The sequence below is a fragment of the Pelophylax lessonae genome (assembly GCF_965119305.1).
Source record: "Pelophylax lessonae genome assembly, chromosome: 4".
NCBI lineage: Eukaryota > Metazoa > Chordata > Amphibia > Anura > Ranidae > Pelophylax > Pelophylax lessonae.
In genome coordinates, this window is record NC_138771.1 from 362,461,380 (window position 1) to 362,481,575 (window position 20,196).

The following is a 20,196-nucleotide window of genomic DNA, read 5'->3' on the forward strand; positions in this document are numbered from 1 at the left end:
GTAGTGGTTAGGCTGGTCAGTGTAGTGGTTAGTTAGGTCAGTGTAGTGGTTAGGTAGGTTACTAAAGTGGTTAGTGTATTGGTTAGGTAGGTCAGTGTAAAGGTTAGTGTAGTGGTTAAGTAGGTCAGTATAATGGTTAGGGTGGTTAAGTAGGTAAGTGTAGTGGTTAGATTATTTTCTTTTGGCTGACCCAACACACACCTAAAAAGAGAGAGTGTATGGAAGGATATGCAATGTATGGAGGGATATGCAGTGTACGGAGGGAAATACAGTGTATAGAGTGATATACAGTGTACAGAGGGAAATACAGTGTATAGAGTGATATGCAGTGGGCAGCCCAACACGCGCCTCGTAAAAGTTCAAGTCTCCAACAACCCTAAAGCTGGTCCAACACACACCAAAAATATAAAAATACTTGCCTCCAACCTCCCCTATAGCCAGTCCACAGCATGCCTAAGAAAAGTACCAGCCTCCAACCTCCACCTATAGCTGGTCCAACAAATGCCTGAAAACAAGTAGCAGCCTGAAAACCTCTTCTTTAGCTTATCCAACACTAACCTAAAAAGAAAGATACTGGCCTCCAACCTCCCCTATAGCCAGTCCAGCACACGCCCAATAAAAATTCAAGCGTCCAACCTCCATATACTGTAGCAGGTCCAACACAAACCTACAATATAAAAAAATACTGGCCTCCAACCTCCCCTATTGCAAGTCCAACACACACCTTAGAAAAGAATCAGCCTCCAAACTCTTCTTTTGGCCAATTTTACACTGACCTAAAATTAAAAATACTGGCCTCCAACCACCCCTATAGCCAGTCCAACACACGGCACCAACCTCTTCTTTTAGCCGATCCAACACACACCTAGAAAGAAAAATATTGGCCCCCAACCTCCCCTATAGCCAGTCAAACAAACGCCTAATAACACGCCTAAACACTAATATTGTAGTGGTCAGTGTAGTGGTTAGATAGGACAGTGTAGTGTAGAGGTCAGTGTAGTGGTTAGATAGGACAGTGTAGTGTAGAGGTCAGTGTAGTGGCTAAGTAGGTCAGTATAGAGGCCAGGTAGGTCAGTGTAGTGGTCAGGTAGGTCAGTGTAGCAGTTAGATTAGTGTAGTGGTGGGGGAGGTTAGTGTAGTGGTCAGTGTAATGATTAGGTAGGTCAGTGCAGTGGTCAGTGCACTGGTTAAGTAGGTCAGTGTAGTGGTTAGGTAAGTCAGTGCAGTGGTCAGTGTAGTGGTTAGGCCCCTTTCACACATACGGTCCCATTCAGTTCATCAGTTCAGTCACGTCAAAATGTATCAGTTTTTCATCCGTTTTTCGTCAGTTGTCATCCGTTTTTCGTCAGTTGTCATCAGTTTTTTGTCAGTTGTCATCCGTTTTTTACCACTTTTTCATCCGTTTTTCGTCAGTCGTCATCCTTTTTTCATCCGTTTTCATCCGTTGTCATCCATTTTTCGTCAGTTGTCATCTGTTTTTCGTCAGTTGTCATCCGTCTTTCAATTATTTTTCGTCAGTTGTCATCTGTTGTCATCCGCTGTCATCCGCTGTCATCAGTTGTCATCCGTTTTCATCCATTTTTCGTCAGTTGTCATCCGTTTTTCGTCAGTTGTCATCCATTTTTCATCCATTTTTCATCCGTTTTTCCTCAGTTGTCATCTGTTGTCATCCGTTTTTAGTCAGTTGTTCATCTGTTGTCATCCGTTTTCATCAGTTGTCATCCGTTTTCATCCGTTTTCCGTCAGTTGTCATCCGTTTTTCGTCAGTTGTCATCAGTTTTTTGTCAGTTGTCATCCGTTTTTTACCCATTTTTCATCCGTTTTTCGTCAGTCGTCATCCTTTTTTCATCCGTTGTCATCCGTTTTCATCCGTTGTCATCCATTTTTCGTCAGTTGTCATTCGTTTTTCGTCAGTTGTCATCCGTCTTTCAATTATTTTTCGTCAGTTGTCATCCGTTTTCATCCATTTTTCGTCAGTTGTCATCCGTTTTCCGTCAGTTGTCATCCGTTTTTCATCCTTTTTTCATCCGTTTTTCCTCAGTTGTCATCTGTTGTCATCCGTTTTTAGTCAGTTTTTCATCTGTTGTCATCCGTTTTCATCAGTTGTCATCCGTTTTCATCCATTTTTCGTCAGTTGTCTTGCGTATTTCGTCAGTTGTCATCCGTTTTTCGTCAGTTGTCATCCGTTTTTCATCCTTTTTTCATCCGTTTTTCCTCAGTTGTCATCTGTTGTCATCCGTTTTTCATCCGTTTATAGTCAGTTTTTCATCTGTTGTCATCCGTTTTCATCAGTTGTCATCCTTTTTCATCCACTTTTCGTCAGTTGTCATCCGTTTTTCGTCAGTTGTCATCCGTTTTTCATCCATTTTTCATCCGTTTTTCCTCAGTTGTCATCTGTTGTCATCCGTTTTTCATCCATTTTTAGTCAGTTTTTCATCCGTTGTCATCCGTTTTTCATCCGTTTTTATCCGTTTTTCGTCCGATCCATTTTTTTGACGGATGAAAAATAGGGTATTTATCCATTCAAAAAAATGGACATTGACGGAAGTGGATGAAAACGGATGTTAACTGATGATCATCCTTTGTCATCTATTTTTACATAGAGATACATTGATGTCCATTTTTCATCCGTCAACGGATGGATGAAAAACGGACAGCATGTGTGAAAGGGGCCTAAAGTAGGTCAGTGTAGTGGTTAGTGTAATGGTTGGGTAGATCAGTGTAGTGGTTAGGTAGGTCAGTGTAGTGGTTAGGCTGGTCAGTGTAGTGGTTAGTTAGGTCAGTGTAGTGGTTAGGTAGATTACTTAAGTGGTTAGTGTATTGGTTAGGTAGGTCAGTGTAAAGGTTAGTGTAGGGGCTAAGTAGGTCAGTATAATGGTTAGGGTGGTTAAGTAGGTAACTGTAGTGGTTAGATTATTTTCTTTTGGCTGACCCAACACACACCTAAAAAGAGAGAGTGTATGGAAGGATATGCAATGTATGGAGGGATATGCAGTGTACGGAGGGAAATACAGTGTATGCAGTGGGCAGCCCAACACGCGCCTCGTAAAAGTTCAAGTCTCCAACAACCCTAAAGCTGGTCCAACACACACCAAAAATATAAAAATACTTGCCTCCAACCTCCCCTATAGCCAGTCCACAGCATGCCTAAGAAAAGTACCAGCCTCCAACCTCCACCTATAGCTGGTCCAACAAATGCCTGAAAACAAGTAGCAGCCTCCAACCTCTTCTTTAACTTATCCAACACTAACCTAAAAAGAAAGATACTGGCCTCCAACCTCCCCTATAGCCAGTCCAGCACACGCCCAATAAAAATTCAAGCCTCCAACCTCCATATACTGTAGCAGGTCCAACACAAACCTACAATATAAAAAAATACTGGCCTCCAACCTCCCCTATAGCAAGTCCAACACACACCTTAGAAAAGTATCAGCCTCCAACCTCTTCTTTTGGCCAATTTTACACTGACCTAAAATTAAAAATACTGGCCTCCAACCTCCCCTATAGCCAGTCCAACACATGGCACCAACCTCTTCTTTTGGCCAATCCAACACACACCTAGAAAGGAAAATATTGGCCTCCGACCTCCCCTAGAGCCAGTCCAACAAACGCCTAATAACACGCCTAAACACTAATATTGTAGTGGTCAGTGTAGTGGTTAGTATGCTCAGTGTAGTGGTCAGGTAGATTAGTGTAGTGGTTAGGTAGGTCAGTGTAGTGGTTAGGTAGGTCAGTGTAGTGGTTAGGTAGGTCAGTGTAGCAGTTAGATTAGTGTAGTGTTGGGGGAGGTTAATGTAGTGGTCAGTTTAATGATTAGGTAGGTCAGTGCAGTGGTTAAGTAGGTCAGTGTAGTGGTTAGATAAGTCAGTGCAGTGGTTAGATAAGTCAGTGCAGTGGTAAGTGTAATGGTTAGGCCCCTTTCAAACATACGGTCCGTTCAGTTCATCAGTTCAATCACGTCAAAATGTATCCGTTTTTCATTTGTTTTTCATCCATTTTTCATCTGTTTTTCGTCAGTTGTCATCCATGTTTCGTCAGTTGTCATCCGTTTTCGTCAGTTGTCATCCGTTTTTCGTCAGTTGTCATCCGTTTTTTGTCAAATGTCATCCGCTTTTCATCTGTTTTTTACCCATTTTTCATCATCTGTCATCCGTTTTTCATCCATTTACCATCCATTTTTCGTCAGTTGTCATCAGTTTTCGTCAGTTGTCATCCATTTTCCATCCATTTTTCGTCAGTTGTCATCCGATTTTCATCCGTTTTTATCCGATTTTTGGCGGATGAAAAAAAGGGTATTTATCCATTAAAAAAATGGACATTGACGGAAGCGGATGAAAACGGATGTTAACAGATGATCATCCTTTGTCATCCATTTTTACATAGAGATACATTGATGTCCATTTTTCATCTGTCAACGGATGGATGAAAAATGGACAGCATGTGTGAAAGGGGCCTAAAGTAGGTCAGTGTAGTGGTCAGTGTAATGGTTGGGTAGATCAGTGTAGTGGTTAGGTAGGTCAGGGTAGTGGTTAGGCTGGTCAGTGTAGTGGTTAAGTAGCTCAGTGTAGTGGTTAGTTAGGTCAGTGTAGTGGTTAGGTAGGTTACTATAGTGGTTAGTGTATTGGTTAGGTAGGTCAGTATAATGGTTAGGGTGGTTAAGTAGGTAACTGTAGTGGTTAGATTATTTTCTTTTGGCTGATCCAACACACACCTAAAAAAGAGAGAGTGTATGGAAGGATATGCAGTGTATGGAGGGATATTCAGTGTATGGAGGGATATTCAGTGTATGGAGGGATATGCAATGTATGGAGGGATATGAAATGTATGGAGGGATATGCAGTGTACAGAGGGAAATACAGTGTATAGAGTGATATGCAGTGGGCAGCCCAACACGCGCCTCGTAAAAGTTCAAGTCTCCAACAACCCTAAAGCTGGTCCAACACACACCAAAAATATAAAAATACTTGCCTCCAACCTCCCCTATAGCCAGTCCACAGCATGCCTAAGCAAAGTACCAGCCTCCAACCTCCACCTATAGCTGGTCCAACAAATGCCTGAAAACAAGTAGCAGCCTCCAACCTCTTCTTTAGCTTATCCAACACTAACCTAAAAAGGAAGATACTGGCCTCCAACCTCCCCTATAGCCAGTCCAACACACGCCTAATAAAAATTCAAGCCTCCAACCTCCATATACTGTAGCATGTCCAACACACACCTAAAATATAATAAAATACTGGCCTCCAACCTCCCCTATAGCCAGTCCAACACACGGCACCAACCTCTTCTTTTGGCCAATCCAACACACACCTAGAAAGAAAAATATTGGCCTCCGACCTCCCCTAGAGCCAGTCCAACAAACGCCTAATAACACGCCTAAACACTAATATTGTAGTGGTCAGTGTAGTGGTTAGTATGCTCAGTGTAGTGGTCAGGTAGGTCAGTGTAGTGGTTAGGTAGGTCAGTGTAGTGGTTAGGTAGGTCAGTGTAATGGTTTGATAGGTCAGTGTAGTGGAAAGTGTAGTGTAGAGGTTAGTGTAGTGGTTAGGTAGGTGAGTGTAGTTGTTTGGGTGGTTAGTGTAGTGGTTAGGCAAGTCAGCGTAGTGGTAAGATTGGACAGTGTAGTGGTCAGGTAGGTCCGTGTAGTGGTTTGATAGATCGGTATAGTGGTTCGATAGGACAGTGTAGTGTAGAGGTCAGTGTAGCGGTTAGATGGGACAGTGTAGTGTAGAGGTCAGTGTAGTGGCTAAGTAGGTCAGTATAGAGGCAAGGTAGGTCAGTGTAGTGGTCAGGTAGGTCAGTGTAGCAGTTAGATTAGTGTAGTGGTGGGGGAGGTTAGTGTAGTGGTCAGTGTAATGATTAGGTAGGTCAGTGCAGTGGTCAGTGCACTGGTTAAGTAGGTCAGTGTAGTGGTTAGGTAAGTCAGTGCAGTGGTCAGTGTAGTGGTTAGGCCCCTTTCACACATACGGTCCATTCAGTTCATCAGCTCAGTCACGTCAAAATGTATCAGTTTTTCATCAGTTTTTCGTCAGTTGTCATCCGTTTTTCGTCAGTTGTCATCAGTTTTTTGTCAGTTGTCATCCGTTTTTTTACCAATTTTTCATCCGTTTTTCGTCAGTCGTCATCCTTTTTTCATCCGTTGTCATCAGTTGTCATCCATTTTTCGTCCGTTGTCATCCGTTTTTCATCAGTTGTCATCCGTCTTTCAATTATTTTTCGTCAGTTGTCATCTGTTGTCATCCGTTTTCATCAGTTGTCATCCGTTTTCATCCATTTTTCGTTAGTTGTCATCCGTTTTTCGTCAGTTGTCATCCGTTTTTCATCCTTTTTTCATCCGTTTTTCCTCAGTTGTCATCTGTTGTCATCCGTTTCTCATCCGTTTTTAGTCAGTTTTTCATCTGTTGTCATCCGTTTTCATCAGTTGTCATCCGTTTTCATCCATTTTTCATCAGTTGTCATCCGTTTTTCGTCAGTTGTCATCCATTTTTCATCCGTTTTTCCTCAGTTGTCATCTGTTGTCATCCGTTTTTCATACGTTTTTAGTCAGTTTTTCATCCGTTGTCATCCGTTCTTCATCCGTTTTTCGTCAGTTGTCATCCATTTTTCATCCTTTTTTCATCCGTTTTTCCTCAGTTGTCATCTGTTGTCATCCGTTTTTCATCCGTTTTTAGTCAGTTTTTCATCTGTTGTCATCCGTTTTCATCCGTTTTTCGTCAGTTGTCATCCGTTTTTCGTCAGTTGTCATCCGTTTTTCATCCATTTTTCCTCAGTTGTCATCTGTTGTCATCCGTTTTTCATCCGTTTTTAGTCAGTTTTTCATCCGTTGTCATCCGTTTTTCATCCGTTTTTATCCGTTTTTCGTCCGATCCATTTTTTTGACGGATGAAAAATAGGGTATTTATCCATTCAAAAAAATGGACATTGACGGAAGCGGATGAAAACGGATGTTAACTGATGATCATCCTTTGTCATCTATTTTTACATAGAGATACATTGATGTCCATTTTTTATCCGTCAACGGATGGATGAAAAACGGACAGCATGTGTGAAAGGGGCCTAAATTAGGTCAGTGTAGTGGTTAGTGTAATGGTTGGGTAGATCAGTGTAGTGGTTAGGTAGGTCAGTGTAGTGGTTAGGCTGGTCAGTGTAGTGGTTAGTTAGGTCAGTGTAGTGGTTAGGTAGGTTACTAAAGTGGTTAGTGTATTGGTTAGGTAGGTCAGTGTAAAGGTTAGTGTAGTGGTTAAGTAGGTCAGTATAATGGTTAGGGTGGTTAAGTAGGTAACTGTAGTGGTTAGATTATTTTCTTTTGGCTGACCCAACACACACCTAAAAAGAGAGAGTGTATGGAAGGATATGCAATGTATGGAGGGATATGCAGTGTACGGAGGGAAATACAGTGTATAGAGTGATATACAGTGTACAGAGGGAAATACAGTGTATAGAGTGATATGCAGTGGGCAGCCCAACACGCGCCTCGTAAAAGTTCAAGTCTCCAACAACCCTAAAGCTGGTCCAACACACACCAAAAATATAAAAATACTTGCCTCCAACCTCCCCTATAGCCAGTCCACAGCATGCCTAAGAAAAGTACCAGCCTCCAACCTCCACCTATAGCTGGTCCAACAAATGCCTGAAAACAAGTAGCAGCCTGAAAACCTCTTCTTTAGCTTATCCAACACTAACCTAAAAAGAAAGATACTGGCCTCCAACCTCCCCTATAGCCAGTCCAGCACACGCCCAATAAAAATTCAAGCCTCCAACCTCCATATACTGTAGCAGGTCCAACACAAACCTACAATATAAAAAAATACTGGCCTCCAAACTCCCCTATTGCAAGTCCAACACACACCTTAGAAAAGAATCAGCCTCCAACCTCTTCTTTTGGCCAATTTTACACTGACCTAAAATTAAAAATACTGGCCTCCAACCACCCCTATAGCCAGTCCAACACACGGCACCAACCTCTTCTTTTAGCCGATCCAACACACACCTAGAAAGAAAAATATTGGCCCCCAACCTCCCCTATAGCCAGTCAAACAAACGCCTAATAACACGCCTAAACACTAATATTGTAGTGGTCAGTGTAGTGGTTAGATAGGACAGTGTAGTGTAGAGGTCAGTGTAGTGGTTAGATAGGACAGTGTAGTGTAGAGGTCAGTGTAGTGGCTAAGTAGGTCAGTATAGAGGCCAGGTAGGTCAGTGTAGTGGTCAGGTAGGTCAGTGTAGCAGTTAGATTAGTGTAGTGGTGGGGGAGGTTAGTGTAGTGGTCAGTGTAATGATTAGGTAGGTCAGTGCAGTGGTCAGTGCACTGGTTAAGTAGGTCAGTGTAGTGGTTAGGTAAGTCAGTGCAGTGGTCAGTGTAGTGGTTAGGCCCCTTTCACACATACGGTCCCATTCAGTTCATCAGTTCAGTCACGTCAAAATGTATCAGTTTTTCATCCGTTTTTCGTCAGTTGTCATCCGTTTTTCGTCAGTTGTCATCCGTTTTTTGTCAAATGTCATCCGCTTTTCATCTGTTTTTTACCCATTTTTCATCATCTGTCATCCGTTTTTCATCCATTTACCATCCATTTTTCGTCAGTTGTCATCAGTTTTCGTCAGTTGTCATCCATTTTCCATCCATTTTTCGTCAGTTGTCATCCGATTTTCATCCGTTTTTATCCGTTTTTTTGTCGGATGAAAAAAAGGGTATTTATCCATTAAAAAATGGACATTGACGGAAGCGGATGAAAACGGATGTTAACAGATGATCATCCTTTGTCATCCATTTTTACATAGAGATACATTGATGTCCATTTTTCATCTGTCAACGGATGGATGAAAAATGGACAGCATGTGTGAAAGGGGCCTAAAGTAGGTCAGTGTAGTGGTCAGTGTAATGGTTGGGTAGATCAGTGTAGTGGTTAGGTAGGTCAGTGTAGTGGTTAGGCTGGTCAGTGTAGTGGTTAAGTAGCTCAGTGTAGTGGTTAGTTAGGTCAGTGTAGTGGTTAGGTAGGTTACTATAGTGGTTAGTGTATTGGTTAGGTAGGTCAGTATAATGGTTAGGGTGGTTAAGTAGGTAACTGTAGTGGTTAGATTATTTTCTTTTGGCTGATCCAACACACACCTAAAAAAGAGAGAGTGTATGGAAGGATATGCAGTGTATGGAGGGATATTCAGTGTATGGAGGGATATTCAGTGTATGGAGGGATATGAAATGTATGGAGGGATATGCAGTGTACAGAGGGAAATACAGTGTATAGAGTGATATGCAGTGGGCAGCCCAACATGCACCTCGTAAAAGTTCAAGTCTCCAACAACCCTAAAGCTGGTCCAACACACACCAAAAATATAAAAATACTTGCCTCCAACCTCCCCTATAGCCAGTCCACAGCATGCCTAAGCAAAGTACCAGCCTCCAACCTCCACCTATAGCTGGTCCAACAAATGCCTGAAAACAAGTAGCAGCCTCCAACCTCTTCTTTAGCTTATCCAACACTAACCTAAAAAGAAAGATACTGGCCTCCAACCTCCCCTATAGCCAGTCCAACACACGCCTAATAAAAATTCAAGCCTCCAACCTCCATATACTGTAGCATGTCCAACACACACCTAAAATATAATAAAATACTGGCCTCCAACCTCCCCTATAGCCAGTCCAACACACGGCACCAACCTCTTCTTTTGGCCAATCCAACACACACCTAGAAAGAAAAATATTGGCCTCCGACCTCCCCTAGAGCCAGTCCAACAAACGCCTAATAACACGCCTAAACACTAATATTGTAGTGGTCAGTGTAGTGGTTAGTATGCTCAGTGTAGTGGTCAGTTAGGTCAGTGTAGTGGTTAGGTAGGTCAGTGTAGTGGTTAGGTAGGTCAGTGTAATGGTTTGATAGGTCAGTGTAGTGGAAAGTGTAGTGTAGAGGTTAGTGTAGTGGTTAGGTAGGTGAGTGTAGTTGTTTGGGTGGATAGTGTAGTGGTTAGGCAAGTCAGCGTAGTGGTAAGATTGGACAGTGTAGTGGTCAGGTAGGTCCGTGTAGTGGTTTGATAGATCGGTATAGTGGTTAGATAGGACAGTGTAGTGTAGAGGTCAGTGTATCGGTTAGATAGGACAGTGTAGTGTAGAGGTCAGTGTAGTGGCTAAGTAGGTCAGTATAGAGGCCAGGTAGGTCAGTGTAGTGGTCAGGTAGGTCAGTGTAGCAGTTAGATTAGTGTAGTGGTGGGGGAGGTTAGTGTAGTGGTCAGTGTAATGATTAGGTAGGTCAGTGCAGTGGTCAGTGCACTGGTTAAGTAGGTCAGTGTAGTGGTTAGGTAAGTCAGTGCAGTGGTCAGTGTAGTGGTTAGGCCCCTTTCACACATACGGTCCATTCAGTTCATCAGCTCAGTCACGTCAAAATGTATCAGTTTTTCATCCGTTTTTCGTCAGTTGTCATCCGTTTTTCGTCAGTTGTCATCAGTTTTTTGTCAGTTGTCATCCGTTTTTTTACCAATTTTTCATCCGTTTTTCGTCAGTCGTCATCCTTTTTTCATCCGTTGTCATCAGTTGTCATCCATTTTTCGTCCGTTGTCATCCGTTTTTCATCAGTTGTCATCCGTCTTTCAATTATTTTTCGTCAGTTGTCATCTGTTGTCATCCGTTTTCATCAGTTGTCATCCGTTTTCATCCATTTTTCGTTAGTTGTCATCCGTTTTTCGTCAGTTGTCATCCGTTTTTCATCCTTTTTTCATCCGTTTTTCCTCAGTTGTCATCTGTTGTCATCCGTTTTTCATCCGTTTTTAGTCAGTTTTTCATCTGTTGTCATCCGTTTTCATCAGTTGTCATCCGTTTTCATCCATTTTTCGTCAGTTGTCATCCGTTTTTCGTCAGTTGTCATCCATTTTTCATCCGTTTTCCCTCAGTTGTCATCTGTTGTCATCCGTTTTTCATACGTTTTTAGTCAGTTTTTCATCCGTTGTCATCCGTTTTTCATCCGTTTTTCGTCAGTTGTCATCCGTTTTTCATCCTTTTTTCATCCGTTTTTCCTCAGTTGTCATCTGTTGTCATCCGTTTTTCATCCGTTTTTAGTCAGTTTTTCATCTGTTGTCATCCGTTTTCATCCGTTTTCATCCGTTTTTCATCAGTTGTCATCCGTTTTTCGTCAGTTGTCATCCGTTTTTCATCCATTTTTCCTCAGTTGTCATCTGTTGTCATCCGTTTTTCATCCGTTTTTATCCGTTTTTCTTCCGATCCATTTTTTTGACGGATGAAAAATAGGGTATTTATCCATTCAAAAAAATGGACATTGACGGAAGCGGATGAAAACGGATGTTAACTGATGATCATCCTTTGTCATCTATTTTTACATAGAGATACATTGATGTCAATTTTTCATCCGTCAACGGATGGATGAAAAACGGACAGCATGTGTGAAAGGGGCCTAAAGTAGGTCAGTGTAGTGGTTAGTGTAATGGTTGGGTAGATCAGTGTAGTGGTTAGGTAGGTCAGTGTAGTGGTTAGGCTGGTCAGTGTAGTGGTTAGTTAGGTCAGTGTAGTGGTTAGGTAGGTTACTAAAGTGGTTAGTGTATTGGTTAGGTAGGTCAGTGTAAAGGTTAGTGTAGTGGTTAAGTAGGTCAGTATAATGGTTAGGGTGGTTAAGTAGGTAACTGTAGTGGTTAGATTATTTTCTTTTGGCTGACCCAACACACACCTAAAAAGAGAGAGTGTATGGAAGGATATGCAATGTATGGAGGGATATGCAGTGTACGGAGGGAAATACAGTGTATAGAGTGATATACAGTGTACAGAGGGAAATACAGTGTATAGAGTGATATGCAGTGGGCAGCCCAACACGCGCCTCATAAAAGTTCAAGTCTCCAACAACCCTAAAGCTGGTCCAACACACACCAAAAATATAAAAATACTTGCCTCCAACCTCCCCTATAGCCAGTCCACAGCATGCCTAAGAAAAGTACCAGCCTCCAACCTCCACCTATAGCTGGTCCAACAAATGCCTGAAAACAAGTAGCAGCCTGAAAACCTCTTCTTTAGCTTATCCAACACTAACCTAAAAAGAAAGATACTGGCCTCCAACCTCCCCTATAGCCAGTCCAGCACACGCCCAATAAAAATTCAAGCCTCCAACCTCCATATACTGTAGCAGGTCCAACACAAACCTACAATATAAAAAAATACTGGCCTCCAACCTCCCCTATTGCAAGTCCAACACACACCTTAGAAAAGTATCAGCCTCCAACCTCTTCTTTTGGCCAATTTTACACTGACCTAAAATTAAAAATACTGGCCTCCAACCACCCCTATAGCCAGTCCAACACACGGCACCAACCTCTTCTTTTAGCCGATCCAACACACACCTAGAAAGAAAAATATTGGCCCCCAACAAACCCTATAGCCAGTCAAACAAACGCCTAATAACACGCCTAAACACTAATATTGTAGTGGTCAGTGTAGTGGTTAGATAGGACAGTGCAGTGTAGAGGTCAGTGTAGCGGTTAGATAGGACAGTGTAGTGTAGAGGTCAGTGTAGTGGCTAAGTAGGTCAGTATAGAGGCCAGGTAGGTCAGTGTAGTGGTCAGGTAGGTCAGTGTAGCAGTTAGATTAGTGTAGTGGTGGGGGAGGTTAGTGTAGTGGTCAGTGTAATGATTAGGTAGGTCAGTGCAGTGGTCAGTGCACTGGTTAAGTAGGTCAGTGTAGTGGTTAGGTAAGTCAGTGCAGTGGTCAGTGTAGTGGTTAGGCCCCTTTCACACATACGGTCCATTCAGTTCATCAGTTCAGTCACGTCAAAATGTATCAGTTTTTCATCCGTTTTTCGTCAGTTGTCATCCGTTTTTCGTCAGTTGTCATCAGTTTTTTGTCCGTTGTCATCCGTTTTTTTACCCATTTTTCATCCGTTTTTCGTCAGTCGTCATCCGTTTTTCATCCATTTTTCATCCGTTTTTCCTCAGTTGTCATCTGTTGTCATCCGTTTTTAGTCAGTTTTTCATCTGTTGTCATCCGTTTTCATCAGTTGTCATCCGTTTTCATCCATTTTGCGTCAGTTGTCATGCGTTTTTCGTCAGTTGTCATGCGTTTTTCGTCAGTTGTCATCCGTTTTTCATCCTTTTTTCACCCGTTTTTCCTCAGTTGTCATCTGTTGTCATCCGTTTTTAGTCAGTTTTGCATCTGTCGTCATCCGTTTTCATCAGTTGTCATCCGTTTTCATCCATTTTTCGTCAGTTGTCATCCGTTTTTCGTCAGTTGTCATCCGTTTTTCATCCATTTTTCATCCGTTTTTCCTCAGTTGTCATCTGTTGTCATCCGTTTTTCATCCATTTTTAGTCAGTTTTTCATCCGTTTTTATCCGTTTTTCGTCCGATCCATTTTTTTGACGGATGAAAAATAGGGTATTTATCCATTCAAAAAAATGGACATTGACGGAAGCGGATGAAAACAGATGTTAACTGATGATCATCCTTTGTCATCTATTTTTACATAGAGATACATTGATGTCCATTTTTCATCCGTCAACGGATGGATGAAAAACGGACAGCATGTGTGAAAGGGGCCTAAAGTAGGTCAGTGTAGTGGTTAGTGTAATGGTTGGGTAGATCAGTGTAGTGGTTAGGTAGGTCAGTGTAGTGGTTAGGCTGGTCAGTGTAGTGGTTAGTTAGGTCAGTGTAGTGGTTAGGTAGGTTACTAAAGTGGTTAGTGTATTGGTTAGGTAGGTCAGTGTAAAGGTTAGTGTAGGGGTTAAGTAGGTCAGTATAATGGTTAGGGTGGTTAAGTAGGTAACTGTAGTGGTTAGATTATTTTCTTTTGGCTGACCCAACACACACCTAAAAAGAGAGAGTGTATGGAAGGATATGCAATGTATGGAGGGATATGCAGTGTACGGAGGGAAATACAGTGTATAGAGTGATATGCAGTGGGCAGCCCAACACGCGCCTCGTAAAAGTTCAAGTCTCCAACAACCCTAAAGCTGGTCCAACACACACCAAAAATATAAAAATACTTGCCTCCAACCTCCCCTATAGCCAGTCCACAGCATGCCTAAGAAAAGTACCAGCCTCCAACCTCCACCTATAGCTGGTCCAACAAATGCCTGAAAACAAGTAGCAGCCTCCAACCTCTTCTTTAGCTTATCCAACACTAACCTAAAAAGAAAGATACTGGCCTCCAACCTCCCCTATAGCCAGTCCAGCACACGCCCAATAAAAATTCAAGCCTCCAACCTCCATATACTGTAGCAGGTCCAACACAAACCTACAATATAAAAAAATACTGGCCTCCAACCTCCCCTATAGCAAGTCCAACACACACCTTAGAAAAGTATCAGCCTCCAACCTCTTCTTTTGGCCAATTTTACACTGACCTAAAATTAAAAATACTGGCCTCCAACCTCCCCTATAGCCAGTCCAACACACGGCACCAACCTCTTCTTTTGGCCAATCCAACACACACCTAGAAAGAAAAATATTGGCCTCCGACCTCCCCTAGAGCCAGTCCAACAAACGCCTAATAACACGCCTAAACACTAATATTGTAGTGTGTAGTGGTCAGTGTAGTGGTTAGTATGCTCAGTGTAGTGGTCAGGTAGGTTAGTGTAGTGGTTAGGTAGGTCAGTGTAGTGGTTAGGTAGGTCAGTGTAGTGGTTAGGTAGGTCATTGTAGTGGTTAGGTAGGTCAGTGTAGCAGTTAGATTAGTGTAGTGGTGGGGGAGGTTAATGTAGTGGTCAGTTTAATGATTAGGTAGGTCAGTGCAGTGGTCAGTGCACTGGTTAAGTAGGTCAGTGTAGTGGTTAGATAAGTCAGTGCAGTGGTTAGATAAGTCAGTGCAGTGGTAAGTGTAATGGTTAGGCCCCTTTCAAACATACGGTCCGTTCAGTTCATCAGTTCAGTCATGTCAAAATGTATCCGTTTTTCATTTGTTTTTCATCCATTTTTCATCTGTTTTTCGTCAGTTGTCATCCATGTTTCGTCAGTTGTCATCCGTTTTCGTCAGTTGTCATCCGTTTTTCGTCAGTTGTCATCCGTTTTTTGTCAGTTGTCATCCGCTTTTCATCTGTTTTTTACCCATTTTTCATCATCTGTCATCCGTTTTTCATCCATTTACCATCCATTTTTCGTCAGTTGTCATCAGTTTTCGTCAGTTGTCATCCATTTTCATCAGTTGTCATCCATTTTCCATCCATTTTTCGTCAGTTGTCATCCGATTTTCATCCGTTTTTATCCGTTTTTTTGTCGGATGAAAAATAGGGTATTTATCCATTAAAAAAATGGACATTGACGGAAGCGGATGAAAACGGATGTTAACAGATGATCATCCTTTGTCATTCATTTTTACATAGAGATACATTGATGTCCATTTTTCATCTGTCAATGGATGGATGAAAAACGGACAGCATGTGTGAAAGGGGCCTAAAGTAGGTCAGTGTAGTGGTCAGTGTAATGGTTGGGTAGATCAGTGTAGTGGTTAGGTAGGTCAGTGTAGTGGTTAGGCTGGTCAGTGTAGTGGTTAAGTAGCTCAGTGTAGTGGTTAGTTAGGTCAGTGTAGTGGTTAGGTAGGTTACTATAGTGGTTAGTGTATTGGTTAGGTAGGTCAGTATAATGGTTAGGGTGGTTAAGTAGGTAACTGTAGTGGTTAGATTATTTTCTTTTGGCTGATCCAACACACACCTAAAAAAGAGAGAGTGTATGGAAGGATATGCAGTGTATGGAGGGATATTCAGTGTATGGAGGGATATTCAGTGTATGGAGGGATATTCAGTGTATGGAGGGATATGCAATGTATGGAGGGATATGAAATGTATGGAGGGATATGCAGTGTACAGAGGGAAATACAGTGTATAGAGTGATATGCAGTGGGCAGCCCAACACGCACCTCGTAAAAGTTCAAGTCTCCAACAACCCTAAAGCTGGTCCAACACACACCAAAAATATAAAAATACTTGCCTCCAACCTCCCCTATAGCCATTCCACAGCATGCCTAAGCAAAGTACCAGCCTCCAACCTCCACCTATAGCTGGTCCAACAAATGCCTGAAAACAAGTAGCAGCCTCCAACCTCTTCTTTAGCTTATCCAACACTAACCTAAAAAGAAAGATACTGGCCTCCAACCTCCCCTATAGCCAGTCCAACACACGCCTAATAAAAATTCAAGCCTCCAACCTCCATATACTGTAGCATGTCCAACACACACCTAAAATATAATAAAATACTGGCCTCCAACCTCCCCTATAGCCAGTCCAACACACGGCACCAACCTCTTCTTTTGGCCAATCCAACACACACCTAGAAAGAAAAATATTGGCCTCCGACCTCCCCTAGAGCCAGTCCAACAAACGCCTAATAACACGCCTAAACACTAATATTGTAGTGGTCAGTGTAGTGGTTAGTATGCTCAGTGTAGTGGTCAGGTAGGTCAGTGTAGTGGTTAGGTAGGTCAGTGTAGTGGTTAGGTAGGTCAGTGTAATGGTTTGATAGGTCAGTGTAGTGGAAAGTGTAGTGTAGAGGTTAGTGTAGTGGTTAGGTAGGTGAGTGTAGTTGTTTGGGTGGTTAGTGTAGTGGTTAGGCAAGTCAGCGTAGTGGTAAGATTGGACAGTGTAGTGGTCAGGTAGGTCCGTGTAGTGGTTTGATAGATCGGTATAGTGGTTAGATAGGACAGTGTAGTGTAGAGGTCAGTGTAGTGGTTAGATAGGACAGTGTAGTGTAGAGGTCAGTGTAGTGGCTAAGTAGGTCAGTATAGAGGCCAGGTAGGTCAGTGTAGTGGTCAGGTAGGTCAGTGTAGCAGTTAGATTAGTGTAGTGGTGGGGGAGGTTAGTGTAGTGGTCAGTGTAATGATTAGGTAGGTCAGTGCAGTGGTCAGTGCACTGGTTAAGTAGGTCAGTGTAGTGGTTAGGTAAGTCAGTGCAGTGGTCAGTGTAGTGGTTAGGCCCCTTTCACACATACGGTCCATTCAGTTCATCAGCTCAGTCACGTCAAAATGTATCAGTTTTTCATCCGTTTTTCGTCAGTTGTCATCCGTTTTTCGTCAGTTGTCATCAGTTTTTTGTCAGTTGTCATCCGTTTTTTTACCCATTTTTCATCCGTTTTTCGTCAGTCGTCATCCTTTTTCATCCGTTGTCATCAATTTTTCGTCAGTTGTCATCCGTTTTTCGTCAGTTGTCATCCGTCTTTCAATTATTTTTCGTCAGTTGTCATCCGTTTTCATCCATTTTTCGTCAGTTGTCATCCGTTTTCCGTCAGTTGTCATCCGTTTTCATCCTTTTTTCATCCGTTTTTCCTCAGTTGTCATCTGTTGTCATCCGTTTTTAGTCAGTTTTTCATCTGTTGTCATCCGTTTTCATCAGTTGTCATCCGTTTTCATCCATTTTTCGTCAGTTGTCATGCGTTTTTCGTCAGTTGTCATCCGTTTTTCGTCAGTTGTCATCCGTTTTTCATCCTTTTTTCATCCGTTTTTCCTCAGTTGTCATCTGTTGTCATCCGTTTTTCATCCGTTTATAGTCAGTTTTTCATCTGTTGTCATCCGTTTTCATCAGTTGTCATCCTTTTTCATCCACTTTTTGTCAGTTGTCATCCGTTTTTCATCCGTTTTTCCTCAGTTGTCATCTGTTGTCATCCGTTTTTCATCCATTTTTAGTCAGTTTTTCATCCGTTGTCATCCGTTTTTCATCCGTTTATATCCGTTTTTCGTCCGATCCATTTTTTTGACGGATGAAAAATAGGGTATTTATCCATTCAAAAAAATGGACATTGACGGAAGCGGATGAAAACGGATGTTAACTGATGATCATCCTTTGTCATCTATTTTTACATAGAGATACATTTATGTCCATTTTTCATCCGTCAACGGATGGATGAAAAACGGACAGCATGTGTGAAAGGGGCCTAAAGTAGGTCAGTGTAGTGGTTAGTGTAATGGTTGGGTAGATCAGTGTAGTGGTTAGGTAGGTCAGTGTAGTGGTTAGGCTGGTCAGTGTAGTGGTTAGTTAGGTCAGTGTAGTGGTTAGGTAGATTACTAAAGTGGTTAGAGTATTGGTTAGGTAGGTCAGTGTAAAGGTTAGTGTAGGGGCTAAGTAGATCAGTATAATGGTTAGGGTGGTTAAGTAGGTAACTGTAGTGGTTAGATTATTTTCTTTTGGCTGACCCAACACACACCTAAAAAGAGAGAGTGTATGGAAGGATATGCAATGTATGGAGGGATATGCAGTGTACGGAGGGAAATACAGTGTATAGAGTGATATGCAGTGGGCAGCCCAACACGCGCCTCGTAAAAGTTCAAGTCTCCAACAACCCTAAAGCTGGTCCAACACACACCAAAAATATAAAAATACTTGCCTCCAACCTCCCCTATAGCCAGTCCACAGCATGCCTAAGAAAAGTACCAGCCTCCAACCTCCACCTATAGCTGGTCCAACAAATGCCTGAAAACAAGTAGCAGCCTCCAACCTCTTCTTTAACTTATCCAACACTAACCTAAAAAGAAAGATACTGGCCTCCAACCTCCCCTATAGCCAGTCCAGCACACGCCCAATAAAAATTCAAGCCTCCAACCTCCATATACTGTAGCAGGTCCAACACAAACCTACAATATAAAAAAATACTGGCCTCCAACCTCCCCTATAGCAAGTCCAACACACACCTTAGAAAAGTATCAGCCTCCAACCTCTTCTTTTGGCCAATTTTACACTGACCTAAAATTAAAAATACTGGCCTCCAACCTCCCCTATGGCCAGTCCAACACACGGCACCAACCTCTTCTTTTGGCCAATCCAACACACACCTAGAAAGAAAAATATTGGCCTCCGACCTCCCCTAGAGCCAGTCCAACAAACGCCAAATAACACGCGTAAACACTAATAATGTAGTGGTCAGTGTAGTGGTTAGTATGCTCAGTGTAGTGGTCAGGTAGGTTAGTGTAGTGGTTAGGTAGGTCAGTGTAGTGGTTAGGTAGGTCAGTGTAGTGGTTAGGTAGGTCATTGTAGTGGTTAGGTAGGTCAGTGTAGCAGTTAGATTAGTGTAGTGGTGGGGGAGGTTAATGTAGTGGTCAGTTTAATGATTAGGTAGGTCAGTGCAGTGGTCAGTGCACTGGTTAAGTAGGTCAGTGTAGTGGTTAGATAAGTCAGTGCAGTGGTTAGATAAGTCAGTGCAGTGGTAAGTGTAATGGTTAGGCCCCTTTCAAACATACGGTCCGTTCAGTTCATCAGTTCAGTCACGTCAAAATGTATCCGTTTTTCATTTGTTTTTCATCCATTTTTCATCTGTTTTTCATCAGTTGTCATCCATGTTTCGTCAGTTGTCATCAGTTTTCGTCAGTTGTCATCCATTTTCATCAGTTGTCATCCATTTTCCATCCATTTTTCGTCAGTTGTCATCCGATTTTCATCCGTTTTTATCCGTTTTTTTGTCGGATGAAAAATAGGGTATTTATCCATTAAAAAAATGGACATTGACGGAAGCGGATGAAAACGGATGTTAACAGATGATCATCCTTTGTCATCCATTTTTACATAGAGATACATTGATGTCCATTTTTCATATGTCAACGGATGGATGAAAAACGGACAGCATGTGTGAAAGGGGCCTAAAGTAGGTCAGTGTAGTGGTCAGTGTAATGGTTGGGTAGATCAGTGTAGTGGTTAGGTAGGTCAGTGTAGTGGTTAGGCTGGTCAGTGTAGTGGTTAAGTAGCTCAGTGTAGTGGTTAGTTAGGTCAGTGTAGTGGTTAGGTAGGTTACTATAGTGGTTAGTGTATTGGTTAGGTAGGTCAGTATAATGGTTAGGGTGGTTAAGTAGGTAACTGTAGTGGTTAGATTATTTTCTTTTGGCTGATCCAACACACACCTAAAAAAGAGAGAGTGTATGGAAGGATATGCAGTGTATGGAGGGATATTCAATGTATGGAGGGATATTCAGTGTATGGAGGGATATTCAGTGTATGGAGGGATATGCAATGTATGGAGGGATATGAAATGTATGGAGTGATATGCAGTGTACAGAGGGAAATACAGTGTATAGAGTGATATGCAGTGGGCAGCCCAACACGCACCTCGTAAAAGTTCAAGTCTCCAACAACCCTAAAGCTGGTCCAACACACACCAAAAATATAAAAATACTGGCCTCCAACCTCCCCTATAGCCATTCCACAGCATGCCTAAGCAAAGTACCAGCCTCCAACCTCCACCTATAGCTGGTCCAACAAATGCCTGAAAACAAGTAGCAGCCTCCAACCTCTTCTTTAGCTTATC